General features: G+C 39.2%; 1 protein-coding gene and 1 long non-coding RNA gene across 8 annotated transcripts in view; both read left to right on the top strand.

Moving 5' to 3' along the window:
* The window catches only part of LOC138758004 (uncharacterized), a 27,986-nt gene extending 20,035 nt beyond the window's left edge, over positions 1-7,951 (top strand). The window contains exon 2 of the long non-coding RNA XR_011354032.1: positions 7,402-7,951. This is a non-coding gene — a long non-coding RNA (uncharacterized lncRNA). The remainder of the gene's footprint in view (positions 1-7,401) is intronic.
* Positions 1-15,865, top strand: part of rapgef2b (Rap guanine nucleotide exchange factor 2b) — a 370,696-nt gene that overhangs the window by 67,928 nt on the left and 286,903 nt on the right. The gene's annotated exons all lie outside the window — the stretch shown is intronic.

Consider the following 15,865-nt stretch of genomic DNA (forward strand, 5'->3'; position numbering starts at 1 on the left):
AAGAATCTACTGGAGATGTACTTATTAGTTTCATTGTACTTTATTCAGGTGGGCATTGAGCAGACAATTCCCAGCAAAAACATTACAAATGTCAGAGAAGCAGTGAAATAGATGAAGCAGCTGAAGTTTCAGAAAGGTTTCCTGAAAAAGTCTTCCAGAGACTGGTAATGAAAATTTGTCTCCAGTGGTGATAAGCTCACAGTGAAACAAGTTATTTTTGCTGACTGGTGCCATAATTATATGTTGTGCAGTTGAGGGCAGGTTTCAGGTCTTCTGAACTTGGCATTCATTTCTTGCATCCGTGTTTAGATAATCTTTTTCAGTGTGTGCCTGAAGATCATTGAGCAATTTATTGGAAACGTGTCATGAAATATTATGGATAAATGCCTTTCTCTGTTTTTCTCATTTGGAGCAGACCATCAAAGCATATCCAATTTGTTTAACTTTTTATGGCTTTAATTTACTTTGCCATCTTCTACATCATATAGCATTCTTCATTCTCTGACATAAAATTGAGTTTGGGTTCACTTCAACATGATTATGTGATAGAGAGGGAGATAAAAGTGTGAGTTGCACTGTTTTCACAGTGAATGTCACAGCAGAAGTTGGAGAAGACATCCTGGAGGGCTCATTCAGTGAGACAGTATGGTTAAAGTTTACAAATAACAAAGGAGCAATCACAGATATGTAGGCAGATTGTGGAAAGATGTAAAAGCCCCAGGATAATTGCAGGGGGTAAATTAAATTTTTCCAAACAGACTGGGACTCTCATATAGTGCAGAATTTGGTAGAAATCTGGGACCATTTATTGATACAGTATGTAGATAATTCAAGAAGGTAAAGAGACATTCAAGACCTTTTGTTTGAAATAAGTACCTTGCATTATCAAATACAAACACCTTGTACTGGCTATTGAGTCTGGCCAGATGATCAGAGTTTCATTGGGGGAATATTTTGAGGATAATGATCAAGATTCAAGCTGGTTATGGACAGAGATAAGCTTATGTCTTGTGGAAAAAGTACTAAATTGGAGGAGCCAAGTTATAACTTGATGAAGACAGGAGCTAGGCTGAATAAACTGGGAACAACTGTTATCTGACAAGCTCACAATAGACACGTGGCTGTTATATAAGGACCAAATAGTTGGATCCCAGGACTGACATGTTCCAGTGCAAAGGAAGGATAAGGATGGCAAGAGAAACGAACCTTAGATAATAGGAGAGGTCAGGAACTTAGTCAAAAAGAAAAAAAGAGATGTGTGGAAGGTTCAGGGTGCTGCAACCAGACAAGAAAAAACACACGGAAATGGATTCCATTCTATCAGTTCCTCCATCTCCATCACAACTGCACCCAGGGTGAGGATTTCCATACCAGATCATCAGAAATATCCTCCTCCTCCAAACAACGTGGCTTTTGCTCTACCACCATCAATCAGCCCTCAATCACATATCCTCCATTACCCATACATCTGCTCTGGCTCCCACGTGCAATAAGGACAGGATTCCTCTTGTCCCCATCATCTTCTGCATCCAGCACATCCTCCTCTGCCATTTCCACAACTTACTATGTGATCCCACAAGACACCTGTCCACTTTACACAAGGACTGCTCCCTCCATGACTCCCTTGTTCACTCCTACCCCCAACCAATTGTCCTCTTGGTACCTACCCCCCTGAATGGAGGAGATTCACCCATACCTCCTCCCTCAGCACCATTCGGGTTCCCAAACAGTTTTACCAAGGGAAACAATATTTTACTTGTGAATCTGCAGAAATCATTTACTGTATTTGGTGCTCCCATCATGGTCTCTATATCAGAGACACTACGCAGTCTAAGAGAACGCACCTTGGCTCTGTCCGTTGCAATAGTGAGGATCTCCCAGTGGCCTCCCATTTCAATTCCTCATCCCATTCCCTTGCTGACATGTCTGTCCATGACTCATTCATTGCCAGACTGAGACAACCTGAAAATTGGAGGAACAACATCTGGTCTTCTGACTGGGCCTCCTCCAACCGGATGACATTAATATTGACCTCTCTGGCTTTGGTTAAAACCACTCCCCCCTCACTTATTCTCCCGTTGGCTTCCCCCTCTGTCTCACTCCCTTTTCCCTCTCTCCTTTCACACAGACATAATCAATTCTTACATCTCCCCATACCATATCCAATTAACACCTATTGATGGTTTGTGTTTCTCCCCCCAGCCAGCATTATCTTTATTCTTATTTCCTGCTTTTTGCTCATTCTGCTTATTCATTGAAGAAGGGCTCAGACCTGAAACGTCTGCAATATGTCTGTCTCCAATGGATGTTGAAAGACTGGCTGAGTTCCTCCAGCATTTTTGTGTATTTTTACTACAATCACTGCGTCTGCAGACTTTTGTGTTTCAATACAATCAGGCCCTGGAGGAATATAAAAGTTGCAAGAAAGAGCTCAATCAGGGCATTGGGAAGGTCAAAAACATCTATAAAATGTCTTTGATGAGCAGGATTAAGAAAAATCCCATGAATGAAAAAAAACAAGAGGATGGTTAGGGAGCAGATAGAGCACTCACTTAAGAACAAATGTGGGAATTTAAGCTTGGGAAGTGTGTGAGGTACTTAACGTGTATTTTGCGTCAGTATTTTCCAAGGAGAAGGACATGGACAGTAATAGGATTTCAGATTTATTGTCAGTGTACACGCATGTCATCATATACAAGCCTGAGTTTATTTTTCCTGCCGACAAGGCAGAATTGCCACTTATTGGTAGTGCAAGAAAAAATATTCCATACAGCATACATGTGTGTAAAAAAAAAAAGAAATAAAACTGCAATACGGAGAGGGGAAAGAATCAATAATAGTATAAAAGTAAGAGCCCTTAAATGAGCCATAAATATACATATTAAAATATTCCATTTTCAAGAGATATATATATACATAGAGAGAGAGAGAGAGAGAGAGAGAGAGAGAGAGAGAGAGAGAGAGAAAACAAAACAACCCCTTCCCTCTCACCCCCTTCACAGTATAAATCTGTACAGCATCAGGGCTTACAGTTGAATTTTTAAAAAGTCTTCTTTGGGGAGGTCACATATATTTATAACAGTAGCACCTTTTTTTAAATTATATTTGGGCCCATATATAGTCCAAATATGGTTACCATATTTTTTATAAATACTTCTTATTTGTTCTTTAGATTTCTGTAATTTTCTTTTTCTGTAGAGGGGAGTCGGATTTCCCAGTAATCACAATCGATTTCTTAGCCATGGCTAAAGCTATTTTGACAAATGAAATTTGGAATTTAGTTAGTTTATTATTTATTTCAATAAAATTGCCCAAAAGATAAAGCTCCAGGTCATCCGTGAAGGCCATCCCTGATATCCTTCTTAATGTTTCAGTGATATCCTGACAGAAAGGTCTCACCTTCACACAATTTACCCTTCCTATTAATGTAATCATCAGATCTTTCCATTTCTGTAGATTTAAAAAAAAATTTTCTAAAAGAGAGATTGTAGCGTTCGCGCTATGCGAGCGTGGAGAAGAGTGACATGCACACCAGAGCATTGGAATTGAGACTGGTTTATTGCTTTGGCCGTCACACTTATATGGGTCCTAGGCTTTGACATCAGGACCCCACGTTATTGGAACACTGGCCTGGGGTTGGCCAGTGTTCCGGCCACAGTTCCCATCTTCCTGACATACAGGAAGTCACCCCCTAGGTCCGTGCAGTCACTGTGTTCGTCGGCCATTTTGTGGCCCACTCTGCATCTCCTTGCGCAGGCAGCTACACGACCCCCCCCCCACCCCCCAAAGAACCAGTAATTGGGCTGTTGACTCGGGTGGTCTGCTCCTGCATTACGGACAGGAGTAGATACCTGATCACTACAGTCCAGATATGCCGGTTTCGGGCAGTCGACAGGAAAAGTCTCCTCCTTACCGCCAATGTTGAGGACAAAGGTGGAGCTGTCGTCCCTGACAACCCTGTAGGACCCCTCATAGGGTCGTTGTATGGTGGCCGATGTGTGTCCCTTCTTTCAAATGTACTGATAAGTCCCTGGGGATGTTATGCTTGGGCGTGTGGTGGGGGTTTCCACAGGACCAGGGATCCCAGTTTTCTCTGCAAGTTCTAGAGCCTTGCCATGGGATCTTCTGGGCATTTATCGGGGCCAGGAACTCTCCCGGAATGATTAAGGGTTCACCGTAGACTATTTCCTCCTTCAGCTCGAGGATCATGTAATCGACTCCCTGGGACAGAGCATCGGCTACCACGTTGCTTTTCCCCATGATGTGCTGTATGTCCGTGGTAAATTTGGACACGTAGGACAAGTGTCTCTGTTGTTAGGCCAACCACTGGTCCGATAGTTCATTGGGAGGCAAAAATCAGTGGCTTGTGATTAGTGAAGACCTTGAATGACGGCCTTCCAAAAAGTAACAGAAATGTCTTACTGCCAGGTACAGTGCGAATAGCTCTCAGTCAAAGTTACTGTATTTGAACTCTGGAGGACGGAAGTGCCTGCTCAAAAAAGTCAGGAGTTGCCACCAGCCTTCAATGAGTTGTTCCAGTATGCCTCCTACCACTGTGCTGGAGGTAGGTGCTTCCAGTCTGGGGTGGAACAGGAGGGTGGCATTGGCCAGTGTGTCTCTGGCTTTCTGGAATGCCCTCAAAGACCCATCATATAGGAGTCATGTGATGGAGTAGTGGCCGGTCGGCAAAACCCGCCCTCTCCAGAAAAATAGGAAAAAAGTTTGGAAAAGACAAAGCACAACAAAAATAAAGTATGAGAAATAGAAGGTAAAGTTACAGAGAAGAGAAAGAAGATGGCACCTAAGAAGGAGAAAGTAAAAACAACCGAAAAAAAGTAGAAAAGAGCCGGAGAAGAAAGAAGAAGGCCTTACTTGCACGAAGGAACAGGGAGTTGTGGTGGTGAGGAGCGCCCGATCCCCGAGGTTAGTGCCGGCCTTGCAGAGTTGCGACCTCCCGGCCGGCGGACTTCAAAAATTGCTCTCGGAGCCAAACAAAAGTTCACAATCAAAGTAAGAAGAAGGGCTCAGCAGAGGAGTGGGCAGCCACAGCACGAACAGCTGAGGGATACCCTACACCAGAGCGCTCAGCTGGAGGACGAGAAAGGCAGCAGAGGACGGAGCGAGAAAACAGATGAGAAAAACGTAGAGGTGACCAACAAGAGGATCAATGACAGGAGGCCCGACAGACGAGCAGCCCAGGAGGGGAGGACCAGCAACAAGAGGCCCAGCAAGAGGAGGCCTGAGAAAGAGATGCGAGCGGCTCATCAGGAAAAACAGAAGAGACACAGACACAAAGAAGAGAAGAAGAAGACACAAACACAGATACAGACACAGAAGAAGAGGAAGAAGAAGATCAAGATCTTATCAGAGAAATAGAATGTAAAACTGATGGACAGAATATAGATAAAGTTTATTTGATAAAGAAATGAGATCACTAAAAGAATGGTTATCATTAGAATTTAGCGCAAATAAAAGGTAAATGAAAAGAGCAGAAGATAAAATGCAAAGTTTAGAGCTGGTCATGACAGAAATAGGGAAAAGAGTGGAGAATGTGGGAGAATGAGAAACGACTGTAGAAATGGAAGTAAATGACTTAAGAGGAAAATTGGAAGAAAGTGATAAAATAATTAAAGAGACACAAGAGTTGTTATTTCAGAAAATTGATATGTTGAAAAATTATAGTAGGCAAAACAACATAAAAATAGTGGGCCTGAGGAAGGTGAAGAAGGTGCAGAAATGAAAGTATTTATAAAAGCATGGATCCCGAAGGTCCTGAAAATGACAGAAATACAGGAAGAAATGGAAATAGAAAGGGCTCATAGGCACTAGCTCCGAAACCACAGACACATCAAAAACCAAGATCCATCTTAGTAAAATTTTTGAGATATACGACAAGAGAAAATATACTGGAGCGGGCAAGGAATAAAGTTAGAGAAGATAATAAGTCATTGGAATATAAGGGTCAAAAATTTTTTTTTCTATGACAATTTTATATTTATTTCTAAGGTTATGTCATTTTCTCCAGGGGTTTACAACTTTGTATTTCCATATTCCAATGATCAATATGTTGATTGTTACAACAGAGGCAATTCATGCCTAAAAAACTAAAAAAATAAATATAATTTGACTCACAGAATGTTCTTCTGCTATCTCCAATTCCGATCTTTTTTAAGGGATAAGTTGGGACCATCATTGGCCTTATCAATGTACATAGACATGGAGGTTCTAATTTGAAAAGGGAATGCAACTAAATTTATTTCTACTTTGTATTTCCTGCTTCAAGATCAAAACCCAAAAATTAAGTTACATTGATCTTGGGAGAGATGGGAAATCAGATTTTGGCATTGTAATTGATCAACAATGCTGGTCAAATTTCTGCTTAGATAGTATGACAAGTCTTTTTAATTCAAGATACGGGATGATACATTTCAATTTTTTTTTACATCAACTATATCTCACACCTCAAAAGTCACATAATAGTAAATCGGTAATCTCAAAATGTGTTTTAGATGTGGCATAGATTCATACATTCTGCCTGGTTATGCATGGTTAAGACCTTTTTAGATAAATTTGGGGGAAATATTAATGTAAACTATGGGGGTGGACTTCCCTTTTGATCCACAATTGTTCCTTTTGGGGAATTTGGCTGTCATGAATGTTAACTTCCCCAAAAGTAAATCCAAATTTATTAAATATCTTTGGCAGTAGCCAGGAAATGTATAGCAGTAACATGGAAATCTGGTTTCCTCTTAAATATTGATCATTGGATTTGTTTGGTTTATTATATTTGAGAAAGTATGTGTTTTGCATTGCCTGGGTGAAATAATTATCTGGCTACAATTATTGCTTGCCAGCTTCATCTTTTAGTCTTAATTAATTTATAAAACTTGATACTCTCACCAACTTTTGATCACTTACTGTTCCTAAATCTGATCCCACTCATGTCTGTATACTTTCACTAGATATTATTAGTTGGGTGCTGAAAGATATTCTTCAGTCGCTTATCTGTCTGGGCATAGATTGGCTTTAGAACCTTTGACTTCCTTAATTGGTTGAGTAAATTGTCTTTTTCTTTAAAATAAATTGGTTAATAACTGATTTAAACTGATATTTTCGATTGCCAGTTTATATTGTGGCTGTAGTAGAAAATATTTCCAAAGAGTGGTTTAATAATAACAATTGGATTAGCTTTCCAAAACATTTGGAAGTATATTTGAACAAAAATTTGTTATTTGATATGAGATCCCTTTTAAAATCACTTTCCTCAAGATGATCTGCAGCTTTACTGATGCATACTCTGGAATTATAGATTAAGTACTTTGCTTGTCTTGGAATGATGTCTTGCCAGCAAAAATACAAAGAAAACTGCATTTCATGATGGCACTTTTTCTTTTACACCAGGGTTCTATTTCTGGTCATCATCCAGGAATTTCGACGCATCATTATGGAGGATTCTGGCATTGGGCTACCCTTTTGGAAGTATAATCTTTGTGTACATGAAGTGGTCAAGAGGGACAAATTGGAGATAGTGACCTGTGATACATCCAATATTTAAATGCAAAAGCCATCATCCCAGAACTTGTTTGTAAAATATGTGTCCAATTTTTCTTTCCCAGACAAAGGAATCTTGTAATCTGGTTTTGAAAGTTTCATATTATACTCGTTTTAAGAATAATTTTCATAATTTTTACAACTGATGAAAATGGGGAATTTGAAGTTTCTCCTAAAGCTGTATTTTTTCACTTGTATATTTAAGAAAAAAAAGGGCTGATCATTTTAATAAAGTTTTATAATCATGTTGTTTTCTGTAAAGAGAAGAAAATTTGTAAGCTGGGATATAACCTGTTAATTGTTATGACCATAGGATTACTTTGTTTCGAGTTTGGGAAAATGAAGTAGATTTGTGAGAATGGTCAATGTGTTTTAATAAATGTCCGATTCGGGAACAGTAGCATTCACCTCGTATTAGTTGTGATTATATTCTGATTTAGTGACATTTCTATTTGAATAGTGTGGAATTGAGACAAGCTTTGAGACCTCCATGCTTTGATTCCTCATCAAATTTAGTATACCTCTGTGCACAGATCAGAGAAGTACACAAATATTTTTTGACCATCTGTCTATTCTCAATGAAATTTGTTCAAATGTAACCAACATTTGATACCACAGGTTAGTTTGATTCAATGATTTTTTGGGTACCTCAGAATAGCTATTCTGCCATCTAATGGTAACATTAAAAAAATCAATTTTATTTTAAACAAAGAACAATACCAAAGTTTTACGTGGTTTGTAATTTAAAAAAAGGCAAAACCCTTCATCGGGCCTGGCAAAATCCACAGAGATCCAGCAGCCTCGTTTAATTTTACTTCACGCTGTAGTTGTAACTATATCCCAGTTGCCCCACTTCTCCATTTTATCCAGCTATTTTATTTTTCAAATATTTCCCATTTGAATTAATAGAGATTTTGTTTCTGCCATTGTTTATGGAGAGACTTCATTAAGTTAAAAGTGGGAAAACAGCCAAATAAAACAAGTTATTAATTTCAATAAGTTAGCTACTGCAAATCTCTATGAATTACTCACTATTTGAATTTTCATTTTCCACTATCTATATGCTATAAATATGATGAAGTACTCACCTTTTGCATGATTGTTTGCAACTCCAACCACATGAAATAAGGTTATTATAATCCTGGTAAAATTACATATTTGATCAATTTAAGACATAGAAGACATTTAATTTATTGAGTTTGCTCCACCATTCATATCATGGCTGATGTATTCTTCCTTTCAAGTGAAAACACAACGCTGGAGCAAAGGTAAAAATACATAACTGACATTTTGGGCTTGAGCCCTTCATCAAGGTATGGAAAAATGTCGGCAGACATCCGAACAAAAGAGTACACAAGAGTTTCATTTGAAAGGCCTGATTGGGGCCCCAGACTGTGGTGAGGGATGAGGAGTGGGTGCAAATTTGGGACCTCTTGCGGCCACAGGGGAACGTGCTGGGGGGGAGGGGAATTGGTGGGGAGGGAACAAGTAAAGCAACACTTGTGTATCCGCAGGATTGATTTACTGCATCCGGTGCTCCCTTTGTGGGCTTCTCTACATTGGAGAGACTGGGTACAGATAGGGAGATCGCTTTGCTGAGCACCTTTCCTCTATCCGCACCAGTGACAGAGACCTCCCAGTAGCCAACCATTTTATTTATGTGCCACACTGCCATACTCACTTGTCTGTCCATGTCCTTGTGTACTATCCTACCATGACCATCCATAAAGGAGGAACAACACCTGATTCTCTAGTCAGATGGAATAACATCGACTTTTCTGGTTTCTGCTTACCTGCTCCTCTCTTTCACTCTCTTTCACCCTCCTTCCTCCTTTCCATTTCCACCTGTTCTTCCCCTCCCCCCCATTCACCTAGCCATTCCTCCTCCCCTTGTTCCCTTCTCCATCTATTGCCTCCTGCCTTTGCAACCATGTCTCCCCCCCACCACCTCTTTTGTTTGGACGCTTAGCAATACTTTTCCATACATTGATGAAGGGCTCAAGCCCAAAATGACGGTTATGTATTTTCACCTTTGTTAAATAAAGGACAATGTTTGACTTGCTGAGTTTCTCCAGTATTGCGTTTTCACTTCAACCATGGTGTCTACAGATTTTTAGGTTTTCTATTCTTCTTTTCAACCCAGTTTTCCGCCTTCTCCTTATAACCTTTGTCTTCCTTACTAATCAAGAACCTATCAACTTCTGATTTGAATACACCCAATGACTTGACCTCCGTGGAAGACCACCATCTTCTATGGCAATGAATTCCAAAATTCACTACCTTCTGGCTGAAGAAAATACTCCTCATATCTGTTCTAAATTAATTTAATTTTATTCTGAGGCTGTGTCCTCTGGTCCTGAACTTTGCCACAACTGAAAACATTTTCTCCATGTCTACTCTATCTAGCCCTTGGAATGTTTATGTTTTGTGAGATTTCAACCTACTCCCTTTCCTAATCATTCTAAATTCCAATGAGTTCAGGCCCAGAGCAATCAAATGCTCCTCATATGCTAATTCTCTCAACCCTAGGATAATTCTCATAAACCTCCTCTGGACCCTCTCCCATGCCAGCACATTTTTTTTTAGACATGGGGCCCAAAATTGCTTGTGATACTTCAAATGTGTCTGATCAATGATTTGTAAAGCTTTAACATTATATTTTTAGCTTTCTATTTTAGTTATCTTGATATGACGGCTCAAATTGCATTTACCTTCCTTACAACTGCAAGTTAATCTTCAGGGATTCTTGCACTAGGACTCCAAAGTTTCTTTGGACTTCCAGTTTCTAAATTCTCTCCCCATGAAAAAAAATGTCAACTTCTTTGTTCTTTTCACCAAAATGCATGATAATGCACGTTGCCACTCAGTATTCCATCTGCCACTTTTTTGCCCTTTCTCCCTATTCAAGTGTCTCTGCAGACTTCCTACTTCCTCAACATTACATGCCCCTCCACCTATCTTTGTTTTATCTGCAAACTTGGCCTCAAAGCCATCAATTCCGTTATCTAAACTATTTACACATAATGTGAAAAGTAGCGGACTGAACACCAATCCATCCATCCATCCACCAATTCCAGCATCCAGCTGGAAATGATCCCCTTTATTCCCACTCTTTGCCTTTTACCAGTCAGCCAGTCTTCGAACCATGCTACTATATTTCCCTTAATACCATAGGCTCCTATCTTGTTAAGTTGCTTCACATGCAGGCCTTGTCAAAAGCCTTCTGAAAATTCAAGTAAACAACATTCAATGACTTTGTCTGTCTTTGATGGATTTATCAGGCATGATCTCCCTGAAGAAACCATACCAGCTTGGGCTTATTTTATCTTGTACTTTCAAGTACTTTGAAACCTCATCCTTAATGGGTCTAGTCTAGTCTCTTGCCAACTACTGAAGTTGGGCTAATTGTCTTATAATTTCCTGTTATTTGCCCCTCTCCCTTCTTTTTTTTCTATTTTACTATTTTTCACACTGTGAACCATATCAACCAAAATATATACAAACGTTTCTCATTAAATATACACAGTGGCATTTTCTCCCTTTTTTTTACCCCCCCCACCCTCCCTCCCCCTTTCCCACCCCCTTCCAAGACCAATAAATCCATAAAACAATGTCTTCACACAATGAAAAATAATGAATCTTTTGCGCTTTATCCAATTTGAGGCCTAATTCATTACTACCTCTTATATTACTTAAAAGAAAGATCTCTGGATTTTTTGATATGTTATTTTTTGTGATTTTATTTAATATCTGATTTAGATCTTCCCAAAACGTATTCACTTTCTTACATGCCCAAATTGGATGTATTGTTGTTCCCATTTCCTTTTTACAACAAAAAAATCTATCTGGTAATGTTGAATCCCATTTTTTTAATTTTTGAGGAGTGATATATAACCTGTGTAACCAATTATACTGTATCATGCGTAACTTTGTGTTTACTGTATTCTTCATAGTTCCAGAACATAACTTTTCCCATACTTCATTTTTTATCTTTATGTTTAAATCCTATTCCCACTTTTGTTTAGGTTTATAGCTTATTTCAACATTTTCCTTATCTTGTAGCTTAATGTACATGTTCATTCTTCTTTGGCTTGGCTTCGCGGACGAAGATTTATGGAGGGGGTAAAAAGTCCACGTCAGCTGCAGGCTCGTTTGTGGCTGACAAGTCCGATGCGGGACAGGCAGACACGATTGCAGCGGTTGCAGGGGAAAATTGGTTGGTTGGGGTTGGGTGTTGGGTTTTTCCTCCTTTGCCTTTTGTCAGTGAGGTGGGCTCTGCGGTCTTCTTCAAAGGAGGTTGCTGCCCGCCAAACTGTGAGGCGCCAAGATGCACGGTTTGAGGCGTTATCAGCCCACTGGCGGTGGTCAATGTGGCAGGCATCAAGAGATTTCTTTAGGCAGTCCTTGTACCTTTTCTTTGGTGCACCTCTGTCACGGTGGCCAGTGGAGAGCTCGCCATATAACACGATCTTGGGAAGGCGATGGTCCTCCATTCTGGAGACGTGACCCACCCAGCGCAGCTGGATCTTCAGCAGCGTGGACTCGATGCTGTCGACCTCTGCCATCTCGAGTACTTCGACGTTAGGGATGTAAGCGCTCCAATGGATGTTGAGGATGGAGCGGAGACAACGCTGGTGGAAGCATTCTAGGAGCCGTAGGTGGTGCCGGTAGAGGACCCATGATTCGGAGCCGAACAGGAGTGTGGGTATGACAACGGCTCTGTATACGCTTATCTTTGTGAGGTTTTTCAGTTGGTTGTTTTTCCAGACTCTTTTGTGTAGTCTTCCAAAGGCGCTATTTGCCTTGGCAAGTCTGTTATCTATCTCATTGTCGATCCTTGCATCTGATGAAATGGTGCAGCCGAGATAGGTAAACTGGTTGACCGTTTTGAGTTTTGTGTGCCCGATGGAGATGTGGGGGGGCTGGTTGTCATGGTGGGGAGCTGGCTGATGGAGGACCTCAGTTTTCTTCAGGCTGACTTCCAGGCCAAACATTTTGGCAGTTTCCGCAAAGCAGGACGTCAAGCGCTGAAGAGCTGGCTCTGAATGGGCAACTAAAGCGGCATCGTCTGCAAAGAGTAGTTCATGGACAAGTTTCTCTTGTGTCTTGGTGTGAGCTTGCAGGCGCCTCAGATTGAAGAGACTGCCATCCGTGCGGTACCGGATGTAAACAGCGTCTTCATTGTTGGGGTGTTTCATGGCTTGGTTCAGCATCATGCTGAAGAAGATTGAAAAGAGGGTTGGTGCGAGAACACAGCCTTGCTTCACGCCATTGTTAATGGAGAAGGGTTCAGAGAGCTCATTGCTGTATCTGACCCGACCTTGTTGGTTTTCGTGCAGTTGGATAATCATGTTGAGGAACTTTGGGGGACATCCGATGCGCTCTAGTATTTGCCAAAGCCCTTTCCTGCTCACGGTGTCGAAGGCTTTGGTGAGGTCAACAAAGGTGATGTAGAGTCCTTTGTTTTGTTCTCTGCACTTTTCTTGGAGCTGTCTGAGGGCAAAGACCATGTCAGTAGTTCCTCTGTTTGCGCGAAAGCCGCACTGTGATTCTGGGAGAATATTCTCGGCGACACTAGGTATTATTCTATTTAGTAGAATCCTAGCGAAGATTTTGCCTGCAATGGAGAGCAACGTGATTCCCCTGTAGTTTGAGCAGTCTGATTTCTCGCCTTTGTTTTTGTACAGGTTCATTATAAATCTTTTAATTATCATTGTGTCTGTAATCACATATTTAAAGCTGCTTCCTTCTGGTAATCTCAATCTGTTACCCAATTTATCCTTTAAATAAGCTTTCAGTTGGTGATATGCAAACATTGTACCATGAGTTATTCCATATTTGTACTTCAACTGTTCAAATGTTAATAAATTATTTCCCAAAAAACAATTTTCTATTCTTTTGATTCCTTTTCTCTCCCATTTTCTCAGGGAAAGGTTATTTATTGTAAAAGGGATTAGTGGGTTTTGTGTCAATAACAATTTTGGTATTTGGTAATTCGTTTTTTCCTTTTTAAGTGGATCTTCTTCCATATATTCAGTAAATGATGCAATACTGGTGAGCTTTTATATTGCATCAGTTTTTCATCCCACTTATAAAGTATATGTATAAAGTACCTTCTCCCCTATTTTATCTAGTTCTATCTTAGTCCAGTCTGGTTTTTCCCTTGTTTGGTAAAAGTCTGATAAATACCTTAATTGTGCAGCTCTATAATAACTTTTAAAGTTTGGTAACTGCAAACCACTCTTGGTTATACCTCTCTGTTAATTTATCTAACGCTACCCTCGGTTTACCCCTTTTCCACAAGAATTTCATTATTATTCTCTTTAGTTCATTAAAGAATTTCTCTGTTAAGGGAATTGGTAACAATTGAAATAAGTATTGTATCCTTGGGAATACATTCATTTTAATGCAATTTACCCTCCCTATCAAGGTTAGCAGTAATTCTTTCCAATGTTCTAAGACTTCCTGCAATTTCTTTATTAGTGGCTGATCATTTAGTTTGTACAAGTGGCTTAAGTTATTATCTAACCCGATTCCTAGGTATCGGATTGCTTGTGCTTGCCATTTAAATGGTGATTCTTTTAAAAATTCTGTATAATCCGCATTACTCATTGAAATCCCTTCACTTTTATTTGCATTAATCTTATACCCCAATATTTCTCCATATTCTTTCAATTTCTGATGTAATTGTTTTATTGATATTTCTGGTTCTGTTGGGTGTACTATGATGTCATCTGCAAATAAGCTGATTTTATACTCCTCCTTTATTTTTAACCCTTTTATTTTATTTTCTGTTCTTATCAGTTCTGCCAATGGTTCTATTGCTAAGGCAAACAATGAGGGAGATAATGGACATCTCTGTGTAGTTGACCTACTTAATTTAAATTGGCTCGATAAATATCCATTTCATGTTACCTTTGCCAATGGTCCATTATACAATGCTTTAATCCAATTTATGTATTTTTCTGGTAGATTGAACTTCTGTAATACTTTAAATAGTAGTTCCACTCTACTCTGTGAAAGGCTTTTTCTGTGTCTAAAGCAACAGCCACTGTTGGTTTTTTATTTCCTTGAACTGCATGAATTAGATTAATAAGTTTACAGACATTATCCGCTGTTCGTCTTTTCTTAATAAATCCAGTTTGATCTTGTTTTACTATTTTTGGTACACAATTGGCCAATCTGTTTGCTAATAATTTCGCTATTATTTTATAATCTGAGTTAAGTAGCGATATTGGCCTATATTATGCTGGTTTTAATGGATCCTTCCCCGTCTTTGGTATTACTGTAATTATTGCTGTCTTACATGAATCTGGCAAGTTTTGTGTTTCTTCTATATGGTTCATTACTTCCAGGAGAGGAGGAATTAATAACTCTTTAAATGTTTTATAAAATTCTATTGGAAATCCATCCTCTCCTGGTGTTTTATTGTTCGGCAGCTTTTTTTAATATGTCCTGTACTTCCTCTATTTCAAATGGTTTTATTAGTTTGTTTTGTTCCTCTTCTTGCAATTTTGACAGTTCAATTTTAGCTAAAAACTCTTCTATTTTATTATCTTTCCCCTCATTCTCAGTTTGGTATAATTGTTCATAAAATTCCGTAAAGTTTTCATTAATCTCTATTGGGTTATATGTAATTTGCTTGTCCTTTTTGCTTGATGCCAATACAGTTCTTTTAGCTTGTTCTATTTTAAGCTGCCAGGCTAATATTTTATGTGTTTTTTCTCCCAGTTCGTAATACTTTTGCTTTGTTTTCATTATGTTCTTCTCCACCTTATACATTTGTAATGTTTCGGATTTTATTTTTTTGTTTGCCAATTCTCTCTTTTTCGTTATATCATCCCCTTTTACTAGTTCCTTTTCTGTACTTACTATCTCCCTTTCCAACTGCTCTATTTCCCAATTGTAGTCCTTTTTCATCTTAGTTATATAACTTATTATCTGCCCTCTAATGAAGGCTTTCATTGCGTCCCATAATATACATTTGTCTTTTATACTGATTCTGTGTTTATTTCAAAATATCTTTTAATTTGGCGTTCAATAAACTCTCTTAAATTCCTGCCTTTTAAGTAGCATGGAGTTTAACCTCCATCTATATGTTCTTGGTGGGGTGTCTTCCAGTTCTATTACTAATAACAGGGGTGAATGATAAGATAGTAGTCTACCTTTATACTCAGTTTTCCTAACTCTTCCTTGAATATGGGCTGACAACAAAAACATATCAATCCTTGAGTATGTTTTGTGCCTACTCGAATAGTATGAATATTCCTTCTCTCTTGAGTGTTGCCTCCTCCATATATCCATAAGTTTCATT

This window comes from Narcine bancroftii, chromosome 3 (genome assembly GCF_036971445.1).
Source record: "Narcine bancroftii isolate sNarBan1 chromosome 3, sNarBan1.hap1, whole genome shotgun sequence".
In the NCBI taxonomy this organism is placed as follows: Eukaryota; Metazoa; Chordata; class Chondrichthyes; order Torpediniformes; family Narcinidae; genus Narcine; species Narcine bancroftii.